General features: G+C 49.8%; 1 long non-coding RNA gene across 1 annotated transcript; it reads left to right on the forward strand.

The window, feature by feature from the left end:
- The first annotated feature begins 495 nt into the window (after nt 1–495).
- On the forward strand, nt 496–16,939 carry LOC137413259 (uncharacterized). Its single transcript, XR_013622833.1, has 2 exons — nt 496–1,413; nt 16,453–16,939. It is a non-coding gene; the product is annotated as an uncharacterized LOC137413259 (long non-coding RNA).
- The last annotated feature ends 516 nt before the right edge of the window (nt 16,940–17,455 follow it).

Genomic DNA, 17,455 nt, shown 5'->3' on the forward strand with positions numbered 1-17,455 from the left:
TCACTTCCGTGCTCTCACTGGTTCGGTCGTATATCAGCACCACAAATCGCTCCAGCAGTAACATTGAGCCTTCACTGACCTCACTTAACATGCCGAGGAGTTCATTGAAAGCATCATTCACCTCTAATAAAGACTTCCAAGTTTCCCAGGCAGTCTTCTTTCCTCTGCCAGCGAATGCAGATACAGTATCACACCCGGTGAAAGCGTGAAAGATTGGGAGAGTCAGACACTGTGTTGGATTCAATGTGGCAACCATTTCGTGAACAGCTATGTACCGAAAGCTTGACCCGACACCAAAGGCAACCCACAGCTCATCAGGAGCATCCCCAATTTAGTTGGAAATGACACCTATAATGTTTTTCTACACTATTTGGTTCCAAAATTAAGCACGTTTGAACATTAGACTCGGTGGACTTGCGGCCATTTTGGATTTGACCTCTCACGGTCCTCGGAGATCAAATCTGACTTCCCTCCACATCTGAAAATAAACCTTATGGTATGCACTGTTAGAAATTTCATGCTTTTCTCATAAAATGCACAATTGTTGTTATCCGCTGTACTATGGTAAAATATGCAACTGTAATGGTTACGAAACTTGCCCCTCTGTCATGTGATCAGATCCTCAACTCTGATTGGTGGACGTTTGTGGGGACATATGGACAGACAAACACTGTTATAGACGGCATTTCCCCACGGGCTACGCCGTACATATACCTCCAAGGATGGCTGAGATATCGCCCGGACAAACAAACAAACGGAGTGAAAAAGGCTACTCTATTTTTTTCGCGTCTTTGGCCAAGCAGCCTTCGTCGCCCGGCGATGACGTCATGCAGCGCCTTGAGATGGGACAGGAAAGGAGCGGTGCAAAAGCCGCCCCGAAATGTTAGTTTATTTTCCTGTGGGTGTAAGAAGCTCTGAGGTTTATTTAAAAATCGACCCTCCGGCCTTTCCTCATGAAAAATTGAATGACAAATGTATGCTTATGGAGAGTGCACTTGGCCGTGTCCATGTTAATTATTAACACTACAGTAACAGCGTTGGCAAGGCAAGGAATAACATTGTCATTAACCAGTGATGGCGGAAGCACGTGACGAGCAGAGAAACGACGATGTCGATATACCTGAGGATTTCGCCTTGGTCCGGCCCCCGGTGAGGAGAGAACAGGGATTCTTACCTCGAATCTTCTTGTCTTACGCACCTGCAGAGCACAAATAGCTAGAGTACGGAGTAGGCCTAAATGTACTGTACCGAGAGACGGAGAGTAAATGTGTTGTTGCTCACTACTGTACACCACACCTTCTTTCCACCCCCTCACCACGACCCATGGCAAAGACCTCGATGCCGCAGGAGATGAAGAAGGCGACCGAGGAACTTTGCATCATTGCCTGCCAGAAATATCCGTCGGACAACGAGGTGCCACCTTTACCTCCATCTTTTAACATATATATATATATATAATGGTGTGTGTGTGTATATGAATGTGTGTGTGTATATGTGTGTGTATATGAATGTACGTGAGTGCATATGAATGTGTGTGTATATGAATGTGCGTGTGTGTGTGTATATGAATGTGCGTGTGTATATGAATGTGCATATGTGTGTGTATATGAATGTGCGTGTGTATATGAATGTGCGTGTGTGTATATGAATGTGTGTGTGTATATGAATGTGTGTGTGTGTATATGAATGTGTGTATATGAATGTGCGTATATATATGAATGTGTGTGTGTATATATTAATGTGTGTGTGTGTGTGCGCATGTGTGTGTGTATATATATATATATATATATATTGTTACAGACGCGGGTTTTAGATGTTATATTGACCGAGCGGTGGTGTATTTAACCGCGTCCGAACAGTTACTCCCCGATTAAAACCCGATTCCACCCGACGTTGACCAGATTGCCCCACAGACATTCAATCGGGAAATCTCTAAAGCGACCGAAAGAGAATGAAAAAGAAGAAGAAGAAGAAGAATACGGCGGAAGAACAGATTTTATTATACACACACAAGCAATGGATGGAAGAAGCAGTAACACAGCGAATCCTTAACTTACACTATTCATTTTTACTTAGCCCCAAGACAAACGAGCAGGACAGGACGTTCACACTTACACCGGGGATAATGCAGGCAGGTAGGGCTTGAGATGGATCGCTTGAGAGGCAGGCAAGGTCGGGAGGCCGCCGTTCGCAATTCCTCACGGTTTTGGCGGGAAACCCTCCGTCGTGTATCCGCTGTGGTCGACGGCACGCGCTGGTTCGGCACACCTGCTCCTCTCTTGGGGTGGAGCCGTCTCCCTCCTTTCAGCGCGTCTCTCCAAAGCTGGTCTCCTTGCCGAGTACCTCTCCTCTTTGGCTTGGAGCGTTTCGCATCTCACCGCCTCTCTTTGGTGCAGCCTCTTTGCTCCTCTCCCAGGGTCATCTCCAGCTCATCTCGTAAAGCAGTCCCTTGCAGTCGCTTTTATCACCTCGAGCGAAATCAAGCCGCCGACTCCGAGGGCACGCCTACCGGGTCACTCACCGCGGTGTTGATTGGCTGTTAGGGCTGGCTCACTCCTTCCCTCTTATGACGAGGTGGAGACACGCCTTTCTTCCCCAACCTTACCTCGTGGCCAATGGTGGTTTGAAGAAAACCGGCCAAAATGCGGCAGGCAATTGGAAGGGAGGTTTTGGGGAAATTGGAAGGGCCTACGCTTATTTTGTTTGATACAATGCAAAGTCAATCTAGTGGGAAAACACATACTTAGCCTACATGGAATAAGGAAATACACTATTTAAAAGATATATCGTGACCTGCGTGTACATTTCATGCAATTAACTAGGACGCTGACTGCGACCATTATTTACATTAACAGGGTGTTACCGTACCTTTTGTAACGTTCACATTGTAACGTTCACATTGTAACGTTTTCACATTCGTTACACTTCCTCCAAAATTGTTACACTTCTCAAAAACCGTTACACTTCTCAAATTCGTTACACACTTCTCAAAATCGTTACACTGCACCCCCCTTTCTTCAGGTCCGTCCTCGGGCCTATTAAACTTTAACTTAGTGTGACACGTAGGTGTAATTCCCTCTACAATTAACCTGACCCTGAGTGTGACAATTTTAAAACACAAATAAGTATGTCCCCCTATTGCATTGCATCCTGTCTAACAGACTCAAGCCCACAGCTAACCGAATTACGGAATTATTCTCAACCTATACATTTACGATGGGGAGCATTATTTACAATGACGTGATTTCTTATTTACGACGCAACCCAGGACCTGCGTTTTTTTTTCTTTTTTTTCTTTTTAGGGAACAAGAGAAAGAAATTCCTGTTGGGAGGGAGGAGACAGCACGCATTGCATCGATGCACCAGTACCAATACCACCAATACCACCAAAGCACCCAAAAGCACCAAACACCACAAAGCACCACAAAGCACCCAAAAGCACCATCCAGTGCGCAGTCACCATGGCTCATAATAAACACAACAAAACAACTGGTGGTGGTCTTCTCTTTCTCTGCTGGGCCGATGTTCTTCCCGACGTCTTCTGGCTTCATGCGGCCTAGTTGGAAATAATAAAAAGCACAACTTGTGTCCATTTTTATTTAGGGCCTCAGGGGCCAACTAAGGGTGGTCCACCTGTTTGGCATAGGTGCCACCTTACCGAGGTCCGCAAGCAAGATTCCCTGGCCACTATGGCCGGTCTCCAACAGAGGTGCCCTGCCCCAGAACCTGGGGTCCATCAAGTGGTACTTGGCCGCAGAACAGCGGTCCATACAGTGGTACATCAACGCAATGCATGCTGGTTCTGGGAATCTCGGGCGCACAATGGCCACCTCACGCACGCTCCCATCGGCACCCAATGGCGCACAGGTCATGTGGGAGACAAAAGAAAGACAATTGAGCGAGGGGTAAGGTCACAAGGGTGCACGTCAATAAGGCAATGCAAGGTGGAATGCGTACGGAGGGCGAAGTGAGAAAGCTCGTCCCTACCGTACGTCACCCCCCTGCCACCTACCCTACCCTTACCCCATATGTACAAAAAATCTACCCATTTACAAATTCGTCACTACTGTCACGTCTTCCCCATATTTCCCCTATACCAAATTCGTCTCCACAATCCCTTTACTTCAAAATTTGCCATCACCAATTCATCATCAATCCTCATAAGGAGGGAGAGATGGAATTACGCACAATGTCACACCCACGTCATGATGCGTCTCACAATCCAAACATTTGCATCATAAAAAATAATCAAAACATGGCATGGTGTGGAGTACCTGTCACCTCAGGTGAGTGGATGCAGATGGTGCGAGGAGATCCTTCATCCTAACTATCCTCTAAATGACTTTAACACACTTTACACTACCCGGGGTCTTTCCCTGCCAATCCATTGGCCAACTTACACTATGGGTTCTAATAACCAATTCCCATTGGCCAAACTGTGGTGCTTCTCAATTTGGGGTCTCACTCCCCCGATTCATCTCCCGGTGCTCTAGCACAATTTCTGGGCTGCGACGTGTACCTCTCCCAACAGGTCTACCCACCTGCACACCTCCACCACTGTAGTTGCCACCCGACCTTACCTAGCTCCTCACCCTAACCTAACTACCTGGGGACAGCCCCTCTCCTGGCTCTGTCACCCCATGGTGCCCTCTGGCACTGGGCTACCCGGGTCCGTCCTCCGGATCCTCGGGCCCCATCCACAACAACTACTACCGGCTCCCAGAGCCCACCTGCGGCCTCACCTGGCCGACATCCTCACAGTGGTGGGGTGCCCAAACCAACTACTCACACTAACAGGCTACACGCCCAGCCATTTCCACAATACCAACGCACCCATCCACATACCATTCTGTCACCCGCACCACAGATGCCAATATCCAACCACAATTTACCTGTACCCTCTACCTAACACTTACACTACCCGCCCCGGGTATCCGTGATGGGGGTCCACTCTTCCCCCATTCACACCTTCGCACCATCCACTCCACTCCACAATTTCCACCATTCTCACTTCACGACCATCCATTCCACTACTCCATACCATTTATTCCATACAACCATTTATTCCACACACCTGTCCTCCATTCACCTGTCGTTGCACACCTGTGCAATCATACCTGGTGCCACCTGCACCCTCCTTTCTTCCTGGACCATTTGGTCAGCACAACACGCAATCACCACTACTCCCTCATACACTGCTCCATTCACCTGTTCAGTTGCACACCTGTGCAATCACACCTGTTCCATTCTCACCTGTTCAATCCTCACACACACGGCATCATCTCAGCTAACTACTCCCCTCTGAAACTTGCGCTTCCCAGTCGTCCCTTTAAACTATTGCGCTCCCACGTCATTATCATCCATACTAATCTACCTGCGTCCCCACTACAGGTATCAGTCACTAACTAACCTTAACGTCACCTAATGTCATCTTCTAGGGCCCTATCAATATAACCTAACCCACCCGGGCTAGTTTTCACTGCCATACACCCCATAAGCTATTGCTCCTTTGCCCCACGTCTGTGAGGGATGGTGGATTTGCCATCCCACCACATCGGGGGTCTTTCACTATCAATTTTGTTCGTCCAGATTCCAACCAATTCAAAAATTTTCCATTTACTGCCAATTCTATTCACTTTTCTAAATTTCGTTTCAAATCACTACCATCATCACAGTCCGCTATATCCTAGCCTCGGTGCGTCATGACATCATTAAACTCGGCTTCGTAAAGCCGAGCAATGAATTCGGGTGGTTTGGTTGCCTGCAGGTTGAATCCGTCCGGCTTTCGGTTCAAGGGAGGTGGTTTGGTGGGACCGAGGCTCCACGCACCATCTCGGCGCGGCACCTTGCAGTCCCGGGCCCGATGGCTCAATCTCCCCCGGTCGGAACCCCGTCCCCACGAGGGGGCACCGTTCCGCCTCCTCCCACTCGCCCTTGAACCGGACCGGTCGCCTCGCCCGGCAAAGCCCGGACTCGACCGTGCGGGGCGGGGCCAAGCCCGAATCGGCAACGACGCTTCGAAGAGAAGCGACGCAGCATCGACCCGCGCCGGGCCTCGCACCCAACAAAGCACCCCCCCCTCGCACCGAGCGCTCGCATCGGCTATCCGTCGCCCTAACCGCTAACCTGGTTACCATCGATGCTTTACTTGCATGCTTACAAGCATACGCTACCCCTTTCACCCTCACAAAACCTGGCGTTCCAACGCCATCCGTACATTCCACCAACGCTCTCCCTGTTACACACCACACCTCTCGCGCACACTTTGGTCCACACCTCTCCTCCGTTACGTCCTCCGTAACACTCACCATGGACGTGCACTCTTGCATCCACCCACTAACGCGCTCACATGGGCTCTCCCACACCCGCGCCATGACCAATTCAGGTGTGCTTTCTCGCACACGTTCCACCACCACCTTACTCTCCGTGTCACACTTCGTACACCCCGACGTGCATTCTCGCTCGCACTCGGTTTCACACTCGCGCTCCGATGTGCCCTCTCGCACCTGCGCCACCACCAACTCACTATTCGTGTCACACTCCGTACACCCCGACGTGCATTCTCGCTCGCACTCGGTTTCACACTCGCGCTCCGATGTGCCCTCTCGCACCTGCGCCACCACCAACTCACTATTCGTGTCACACTCCGTACACCCCGACGTGCATTCTCGCTCGCACTCGGTTTCACACTCGCGCTCCGATGTGCCCTCTCGCACCTGCGCCATCACCAACTCACCATTCGTGTCACTCTCCGTACACCCCGACGTGCATTCTCGCTCGCACTCGGTTTCACACTCGCGCTCCCATGTGCCCTCTCGCACCTGCGCCATCACCAACTCACTATTCGTGTCACACTCCGTACACCCCGACGTGCATTCTCGCTCGCACTCGGTTTCACACTCGCGCTCCGATGTGCCCTCTCGCACCTGCGCCATCACCAACTCACTATTCGTGTCACTCTCCGTACACCCCGACGTGCATTCTCGCTCGCACTCGGTTTCACACTCGCGCTCCGATGTGCCCTCTCGCACCTGCGCCATCACCAACTCACCATTCGTGTCACTCTCCGTACACCCTGACGTGCATTCTCGCTCGCACTCGGTTTCACTCCCACACTTTATAACACACCCACTCGCCGACGCACACTTTTTTCTCCCACGCGTGCCATTTCCACTCACACGGGACCCTTCACCAACGCCCGGGTGCCATATCGATCCCAATCGCGAGACAATTGTTTTGTCGCCAAACATCCTCTTACAAAATCTCCCCGCACAATACACAACAGCACGACTCACCTGGGGGATCCTTTTCTCCACGCGAACCTGCAAACTTCCATTCGGGTTAAGCACAGCATCGTGATGTGAGCAGGGACTTTGTACATAATCCATTTCTCCCTGCAATTCCCGGGCTACCTCCGTCATCTCTTCAATTTTAATTATTCCCGCTACTGCTTTTTCTTTATTAACCTCGACGACCGTTGGCTTTAATAAAACACCCTCCTCTACCTCAGCGGTCGCCGGCTTTTCTAAACCCCGTGTCGCGATTTCTACCCCCGTCATTGTACCCGTGCTTTCCTCCGCTTCGCTCAACCAGCGCTTTTCGACCCGCGTTACTTCCTTGTGCACCCCTGGGACCCTTTCGCCCAACTTGCGGTCTCTGTCCCTCTGCTCCCTTTCCTCCCTATCGGCCCTCATTCTGTTTTCTATTCGTTCCATAATGTCGTTTTCTCTCTGCATTTCCACCATGAATTGGGCCATGAAGGCTCGCATGTACCCTGGCATCTCTGGCTTGGCTGCCGCGACCACGAGCGCGGCTAACTTTGGTGCCGCAATAACCATGTGCGCGAGAGCGCCATTTTGTGCGTCTGAAACCTCCGCAACCACATTGCCATTTTTCTTCTCCCTTTCCTCCACATACATTTCCCCGAGGTCCTGGGTCGATTCCACCCTGTCTATCTCTCCCACCGACATCCGATCGCCTTGATTGTCCATGGCGCGATCTCAAAATTCGGGTTTTGCTTTATAAAACAAAATAAATTTCGGCAGCTTGTAATTTTGAGCGCGTTAAGCGCGCTTCGGGTCCGATTTCGGGTCCGATCTCCCTCCTCGACACCAATTGCTACTCTAATAGTACAATTGGTGTTCCAAAATTTGGGCCTAACAAATTTAGTCCCAGGTCCGAATCCAACTCCTCGACACCAAATGTTACAGACAATTTGTACAATTTGGTGTCCAAAATTTGGTCCAGGGTTCCAAATCCCCACTCCTGACTACCAATTGTTACAGACGCGGGTTTTAGATGTTATATTGACCGAGCGGTGGTGTATTTAACCGCGTCCGAACAGTTACTCCCCGATTAAAACCCGATTCCACCCGACGTTGACCAGATCGCCCCACAGACATTCAATCGGGAAATCTCTAAAGCGACCGAAAGAGAATGAAAAAGAAGAAGAAGAAGAATAATACGGCGGAAGAACAGATTTTATTATACACACACAAGCAATGGATGGAAGAAGCAGTAACACAGCGAATCCTTAACTTACACTATTCATTTTTACTTAGCCCCAAGACAAACGAGCAGGACAGGACGTTCACACTTACACCGGGGATAATGCAGGCAGGTAGGGCTTGAGATGGATCGCTTGAGAGGCAGGCAAGGTCGGGAGGCCGCCGTTCGCAATTCCTCGCGGTTTTGGCGGGAAACCCTCCATCGTGTATCCGCTGTGGTCGACGGCACGCGCTGGTTCGGCACACCTGCTCCTCTCTTGGGGTGGAGCCGTCTCCCTCCTTTCAGCGCGTCTCTCCAAAGCTGGTCTCCTTGCCGAGTACCTCTCCTCTTTGGCTTGGAGCGTTTCGCATCTCACCGCCTCTCTTTGGTGCAGCCTCTTTGCTCCTCTCCCAGGGTCATCTCCAGCTCATCTCGTAAAGCAGTCCCTTGCAGTCGCTTTTATCACCTCGAGCGAAATCAAGCCGCCGACTCCGAGGGCACGCCTACCGGGTCACTCACCGCGGTGTTGATTGGCTGTTAGGGCTGGCTCACTCCTTCCCTCTTATGACGAGGTGGAGACACGCCTTTCTTCCCCAACCTTACCTCGTGGCCAATGGTGGTTTGAAGAAAACCGGCCAAAATGCGGCAGGCAATTGGAAGGGAGGTTTTGGGGAAATTGGAAGGGCCTACGCTTATTTTGTTTGATACAATGCAAAGTCAATCTAGTGGGAAAACACATACTTAGCCTACATGGAATAAGGAAATACACTATTTAAAAGATATATCGTGACCTGCGTGTACATTTCATGCAATTAACTAGGACGCTGACTGCGACCATTATTTACATTAACAGGGTGTTACCGTACCTTTTGTAACGTTCACATTGTAACGTTCACATTGTAACGTTTTCACATTCGTTACACTTCCTCCAAAATTGTTACACTTCTCAAAAACCGTTACACTTCTCAAATTCGTTACATACTTCTCAAAATCGTTACAATATATTGTAACGGATTTGGAAAGTGTAAAGAATGTGAGAACTGGTTTGCTGTGTTTTAACTGACCCTCGTAGAGTAAATAAGGTCGAAGGACGTCCCCCTAGTTAATTCCATGAAACTTACACACAGGCCACGATATATCTTTTTAAATAGCTTATTTCCTTATTCTATGTAGGCTAAATATGTGTTTCCCACTAGATTGACTCTGCATTGTATCAAACGAAATAAGCGTAGGCCCCTTTCAATTTCCCCAATCATCTCCGCTCTCCAAAGTTCCTTTCAAAAGTGGTGCGTGTGGTGTTCAATCCCGCAAGCCGCCATTGCCCATGTGCTAATCTCGGAGAAGAGGGGGGTAGGAGCCGCCAACTCACAGGCGTGGCACGTCGTCATGATCAAAGGGGGAATCGGACAGCCCTAACAGCCAACCAGCACCACGGTGAGCGACCCGGTAGGCGTGCCCTCGCAGCCGGCGGCTTGATTCCGACCCGAGTAATAAAAGCGACTGGAAGGGACTGCTTCGGAGATGAGAGATGAGATGAGAGGAGAGATGAGCTGTGAGCTGGGCTGTGAGCTGTGAGATGAGAGATGAGAGACGCTCCAAACCAAAAAGGAGAGGTACTTGGAGATGAAACAAGCTTTGGAGAGACGCGCTGAGAGGAGGGAGACGGCTCCACCAGAAGGAGAGGAGCAGGTGTGACCGAGCCAGCGCGTGACGTCCACAGCATCAGCAGCGTCGACGCGACCGAGGGTTTTCCCGCCAAAAAGGAGCTGCTACCTCCAGCCCTGCCGGTTGCAGGGACCTGACCCTGCCTCCCTCTCCAGCAACCCACCTCCGCCATTCCTGCCTGCAATTTCCCCCGTGTAAGTGTGAACGTCGTCTGTCTTAATCGTTGTCCTGGGGTTAAGTAAATTGAATAGTATAAGCTAACGATTCACTGTGTGACTGCTTCTTCCATCCATTGCTTGTAAATAACTTTGATCGCTCCTTCTTTTTGCTTGTGTGTATAATAAATCCTGTTATTCCTCCGTACTCTGTCTTCTTCTCTCTTCCTCTTTACATTCGGTCGCTTTAGAGGTTTCCCGATTGAATACCTGTGGCGCGATTGGTCAACGTTGGGGGAGTCGGGCTAATCGGGGATCCTGTAACGGTCGCGGTTGACCATCCGCTCGGTCCAAAGTAACAATCGTGTCCGCGACCCGTAACAATTGGTGTCTAGGAGTGGGATACGAGGCCCGAACCAAATTTTTAAGAACGTCTAGAAAAAATTTGGTCAAAATTACGAGCTGCCAAAATTTTGTCGTTTTATAAAACCCTAATTTTGAGATTGCGCCATGGACAATCAAGGCGATCGGATGCCGGTGGGTGAACTAGGAGAGGGGTTAGGAGTAACCCAGGATCAAATGGAGGGGAGCAATGAGGAGGCGGTTGAGGGGGTATCAGACGCACAAAATGGCGTCCTCGCGCACGAGGCTTCAGGCGCGCAAAATGGCACCTCGCACATGGCTACGGCGGCCGCACCCGCTGCACAAGTGGGAGGGATGGCCCAAATGCAGGCCCTCATGGAGCAATTTATGGCACAAATGAGGGCCTCTATGGAAGAGTCAATGTATAATTGGAAGAGGGACGCCATGTCAGACGAATCCGGGTGTGATCTGGAAAAATTGAGGGAGGAATCCAGGTGTGAAGTGGAAAAACGGATAGCAGAGGCAAAAAGGGATAATAAAAAAATGATGGAGGACAGGGACCGCAAGTTGGGCGAAAGGGTCCCAGGGGTGCACGAGGAGGTAACGCGGGTCGAGAAGCGCTGGTTGAGCGAAGCGGAGGAAAGCGCGGGTACAATGACCGGGGTAGAAATCGCGACACGGGGTTTGGAAAAGCCAGCGACCGATGAGGTAGAGGGAATTTTATTAAAGCCAACGGTCGTCGAGGTGAGTAAAGAAAAAGTGGAAGTGGGCATTGAAATTGAAGAGACCGGGGACTTAGAAAACCACTCGCGGCAGGATGAGGTGATGGAATATGTACAAGGTCGTATGTACAAGGAATATGTACAAGGTCGAGGTGAGTAAAGAAAAAGTGGAAGTGGGCATTGAAATTGAAGAGACCGGGGACTTAGAAAACCACTCGCGGCAGGATGAGGTGATGGAATATGTACAAGGTCGGTGCTCAACTCATAAATATGTGCTCACCAACCAAATAAAGAGTTTGCAGGTTTTGGTGCAGGGAGGAAGAAGAACCCCGAAGGTGAGACGTGCTGTGTATTGTGCGGGGAGATTTTGTAAGAGGATGTTTGGCGACAAAAGAATTTTCACGCGCTTGGGATCGAGGAGGCATCCGGGCGTTGGTGAAGGGTCCCGTGTGAGTGGAAATGGCACGCGTGGGAGGAAAAAGTGTGCGTCGGCGAGTGGGTGTGTTATAAAGTGTGGGAGTGAAACCGAGTGCGAGCGAGAATGCACGTCGGTGTGTACGGAGTGTGACAGGGAGTGAGAGCAATACGGAGTGTACGTGCGAGGGTGAGTGTGACACGGAGAGTAAGGTGGTGGTGGAACGTGTGCGAGGAAGCACACCGGGGTTGGTGGTAGCGCGAGTGTGGGAGAGCCCATGTGAGCGCGTTAGTGGGTGGATGCAAGAGTGCACGCCCATGGTGAGTGGTACGAAGTACGTACCAAGGGAGAGTGCGCAAGACGGTGCGCGAGGTGTGTTAAGGGAGTGTGCGAACAGCGAGTGTGCGCGAGAGGTGTGGTGTGTAACAGGGAGAGCGTTGGTGGAATGTACGGACGGCGTTGGAACGCCAGGTTTTGTGAGGATGAAAGGGGTAGCGTATGCGTGTGAGCATGCCGGTGAAGCATCGACGGTAACCGGGTTAGCGGTTAGGGCGACGGATAGCCGATGCGAGCACTCGGGGCGCGGTGTGCTTTGTTGGATGCGAGGCCCGGCGCGGATCGATGCTGCGTCGCTTCTCTTCGAAGCGTCGTTGCCGATTCGGGCTTGGCCCCGCCCCGCACGGTCGAGTCCGGGCCTTGTCGGGCCAGGCGACCGGTCCGGTTCAAGGGCGAGTGGGAGGAAGCGGAACGGTGCCCCCTCGTGGGGACGGGGTTCCGACCGAGGGAGATTGAGCCATCGGGTCCGGGACCGCAAGGTGCCGCGCCGAGATGGTGCGTGGAATCTCGGCCCAACCAAACCACCTCCCTTGAACCGAAAGCCGGACCGATTCAACCTGCAGGCGACCAAACCACCCGAATTCATTGCTCGGCTTTGCGAAGCCGAGTTTAATGATGTCATGACGCACCGAAGCTAGGATATAGCGGACTGTGATGATGGTGATAGTGATAGTGATAGTGGTTTTGATCCAAAATTTAGAAAAGTGAGTAGAATTGGCAGTAATTGGAAAATTTTTGATTGGTTGGAATTTGGTGTGCCAAATTGATAGTGGGACCTCCCCGATGTGGTGGGATGGCAGCTCTGTCCTCCCTCACAGACAGGGGGGGGGGGGGGGGCAAAGGAGCACTAGTTTATGGGGTGTATGGCAGTGAAAACTAGCCCGGGTGGGTTAGGATATCGTGTGTAGGGACCTAGAAGATGACATTAGGTAACGTTAAGGTTAGTTAGTGACAAGGATACCTGTAGTGGGGACGCAGGTAGATTAGAGTGGATGATAATGACGAGGGAGCGCAATAGTTTAAAGGGACGACTGGGAAGCGCAAGTTTCAGAGGGGAGTAGTTAGATGAGATGATGCCGTGTGTTTGAGGATTGAACAGGTGTGATTGCACAGGTGTGCAACTGAACAGGTGTGTGGAGCAGTGTATGAGGGAGTAGTGGTGATTGCGTGTTGTGTTGACCAAATGGGCCAGGAAGAGGAGGAGGGTGCAGGTGGCACCAGTTGTGAGTGCACAGGTGTGCACCAACAGGTGTATGGAATAAATGGTTGTGTGGAAGACATGGAGTGTGGAATATATGGAGTCTTGGAATGGATGGTCGTGGAGTGAGTATGGTGGAAAATAGGGAGTGGAGTGGATGGTGCGAAGGTGTGAATGGGGGAAGAGTGGACCCCCATCACGAATACCCGGGGCGGGTAGTGTAAGTGTTAGGTAGAGGGTACAGGTAAATTGTGGTTGGATATTGGCATCTGTGGTGCGGGTGGAAGAATGGTGATTGGATGGGTGCATTAGTGTTGTGGAAATGGCTGGGCGTGTAGCCTGTTAGTGTGTGTAGTTGGTTTGGGCACTCCACCACTGTGAGGATGTCGGCCAGGTGAGGCCGCAGGTGGGCTCTGGGAGCCGGTAGTTGTGGATGGGGCCCGAGGATCCGGAGGACGGACCCGGGTAGCCCAGTGCCAGAGGGCACCAAGGGGTGACAGAGCCAGGAGGGGCCTTCCCCAGTTAGATAGGTTAGGGTGAGGAGCTAGGTAAGCTCGGGTGGCAACTGCAGTGGTGGAGGTGTGCAGGTGGGTAGACCTGCTGGGAGACCTACACGTCGCAGGCCAGAAATTGTGCAAGGGCACCGGGAGATGAATCGGGGGAGTGAGACCCCAAATTGAGAAGCACCACAGTTTGGTCAATGGGAATTGGTTTTTAGAACCCATAGTGTAAGTTGGCCAATGGATTGGCAGGGAAAGACCCCGGGTAATGTAAAGTTGTTAAAGTCATTTAGGAAATAGTTAGGATTGATGAACCTATGACGAATTGATGAACCTATGGGACCTATGACGTCCTTTCCGGACAGCGCGAAATAGGGTTGTAGGACAAGAATCACTATTACCTAATTACTCGTGCTGCCCAGAAACGAGGAGATAAGCCCCACATGAATCACGCGTGCTGAGACGCCGAGCGGGGCGTACACGCGATCCGTGCCGTTTATAGATGGAACTCGATTCAAGCAACCTTAATTTGTACCACGCTTAGTCAATGATGGAAAACACGAAGGCGATCAAATTGTAAGAAAGAACAAGGTTTATTTACACTATTCACAATGATGAGAAGAAGAAGACACAGGGCAATCCTTAAGAACAGTCTTAACTTACTCCCAGGACAAACGGGCCCGTCGCACACACAGACACACTCAGACGGGGCTTGCTGATGAAGGTCAGGTTGATGGTCACCAGCGCGTCCAGGGATGGCTTCCGTGCAGCTCTCTCTCTCCGGTCCCCAGCTCGTACCGCAAAGTAGGTGAAGGCAGCAGGCAGGAGCTCGTATTGTGCCGTTGGGACGCACTGGGCTATTTACGGGGCGAACGGTAGGGTCTGGGCTCTGGCAGTTCGCGGTTAACACTGGCGGCTATTGCCGCGTTCACTCGCGTGGCTGGATAAACGATATTCGCCACCGGCGCGTCTGGCTGCCTTTCTTTCGGCACGTACGTAATACTGAGATAGTTCAATAGCCTCGAAGCGCTAACACAATGAAGTGCTCTCAATGCGCTCGCCGTAAAAGTCCTTCCAGGCCTCTTCTCGTAAGTTCTCCCGGTAAGTCCTTTGACAAAGCGCAATTCCTTCAAGTCCTCCTCAAGGGCTTTGTGCACTGGCTTTTATAGGTACGCCCCGCGAACCTTCTAGCACTTGCCAGACATGCCCTATCACGCCATGCCCTTAGAACCCTGGTTGGCTGGTGGCCCTTACCGTCATCGCCTCTGACGCTCCGCTTTGACACCGCCCCACTCTGACCCCGCGCTCCTCCCTCTTCTCAGGCCTACCTCATGTTACTTGACTAGCGAGCGAACAAAGGGCAGCGAATGCTGCTGGCAGCCAAAGCGTAACAAACTGCTGCGGGTAGCCAAAGCGTAACAAATTGAGGGATCAGCCAAATGGGGCGCGGGATCAATTATGCCCATAGATGGAATTGGAGGGTGGCACAAAAATGAAAGGACCTAAACTCATGTCTTTACACAACGCAGATATTACTAGGGGAAATGGCCTATACTCACACATACTATGACATAACTAATACTCTAAGTGGGCCTACGTGTTGCTCGTGGACTCACTATGGGGGGCAAACCTTTAGCCTTTAATGATGTCATATGTACAAATCTCAAAACCATAGCAATATATATATATATGAATGTGCGTGTGTGTACATATATATATATATGAGTGTGTGTGTGTGTGTGTGTGTGTGTGTGTGTGTGTGTGTGTGTGTGTGTGTGTGTGTGTGTGTGTGTGTGTGTGTGTGTGTATATATGAATGTGCGTGTGTAAATAAATATATATGAATGTGTGTGTGTGTATGTACATATATGAATGTGCGTGTGTGTGTACATATATGAATGTGCGTGTGTGTGTGTGTGTGTGTGTGTGTGTGTGTGTGTGTATGAGAGTGTGTGTGTGTATGTATCTATATATATGTATATGTATAGATATATATTTGAGTGTATATATATTCGCTGTGTATATATATATTCTGTGTGCGCTCAATTCATCGTACTCGTGGGTGCTAAATTGGAGCTAAATTAACCGTACTCGTGAGTGCTAAATTGGAGCTCAATTCATCGTACTCGTGGGTGCTAAATTGGAGCTAAATTAACCGTACTCATGAGTGCTAAATTGGAGCTAAATTAACCGTACTCGTGAGTGCTAAATTGGAGCTAAATTAACCGTACTCGTGAGTGCTAAATTGGAGCTCAATTCATCGTACTCGTGGGTGCTAAATTGGAGCTAAATTAACCGTACTTGTGGATGCTAAATTCCTGGAGTTAAATTCACTGTACTAGTGGGTGCTAAATTGGAGCTAAATTCACTGTACTAGTGGGTTACTGGATACCTCTCTACACATATATAAACAAGTTTTGTGGGTACCTTGGTGTCCCCTATAAACGGGTTAGCTAGGTACCTTGGAGCCCCTATAAACGGGTTAACCGGGTACCTTGGTGCCCCTATAAACAGACTGGATGGGTACCTTTAATCTCGACTTGTTCTGATGTGAGTGAAACTCCGCAGTTGATTCACTGAAAAATCTTCCTGCCTCTCCCTCCATTCTCCAGCTTGCTTCCCAATTCATTAAGGAGGCGATGGACAAGAAGTTTTTTGCACCATGGCATGTTATTATTGGTGAAAGCTTTTCGTTCAACATCACCTACGAGTTACAAAGAGTCTTCTTCATGTTCTTTGGCGGAAGGGTTGCCATCCTCGTGTGGAAATGTTTGTAGACCTTGTTCGCCCTCTGCTGATCAATGATGATCTATGGTTGATGGAATTAATTTCGAATTGCTTTGCTTTTGTTGTTAAACCTGCAAGGAGTTACAAGGATGATAAATTGTTTGGTGGAATTCATAAAAAAAATTAAGGGATGATAGAATCCATAAAGATGGTAAATCCAACCCATTCCAGCTTCCCATATTCCCATATAGTTGGCAGCACAGGAATATGGAGAAAAAACATGTTTTTGGATTTGTGGCCCAAATGCAATTATTATTATTATTTTTGTAAGAAGTTGTTAGGGTAAAGAAGAGAATAAATCCCAAGCTGTTCTCCCAATGGGATTTTTGTTGGATGTAAATGAGTTTCGCCATGATGTTCTGTGTTCGTGATCTCTATGGGATCACGCTCTCCCGCCTTTACCTCGCTCTCCCGCCATGTTGTGTTCTTGGTCTACCTCTTTTCCACTTTCTGTTGTTGACCCTTTTCCATGTTGTTCCACCCTTCGAGAAGTCGTTATAACTGAAAGTATCTCACACAGGTATCTCTTTGAAAAGTTTATTTTAGAATGCAGCAAAATCATTCGAAAGGACAATTTCTGCAAAACAGGCGAATGAGGCAGGATGGCTGTTCAGATGGTTATTTGGTTTTGGACACAAAAAACCAATAAATTGAAATGAAAACACACTAAAGTGCATAACATACGATATTTGATGATAAAGCTCCGGAAATGAAAGGGGAGAGAAGTGAAAAGAGGAGAGGAGAGAAGGGAAGAGAATAGAAGGGTAGATAAAGGAGGGGGAGATAAAAGAGGGGAAGAGAATAGGAGGGAAGATAAAAGAGGGGAAG

This window comes from Myxine glutinosa, chromosome 3 (assembly GCF_964187855.1).
Source record: "Myxine glutinosa chromosome 3, kmMyxGlut1.1, whole genome shotgun sequence".
NCBI classification, from domain to species: domain Eukaryota; kingdom Metazoa; phylum Chordata; class Myxini; order Myxiniformes; family Myxinidae; genus Myxine; species Myxine glutinosa.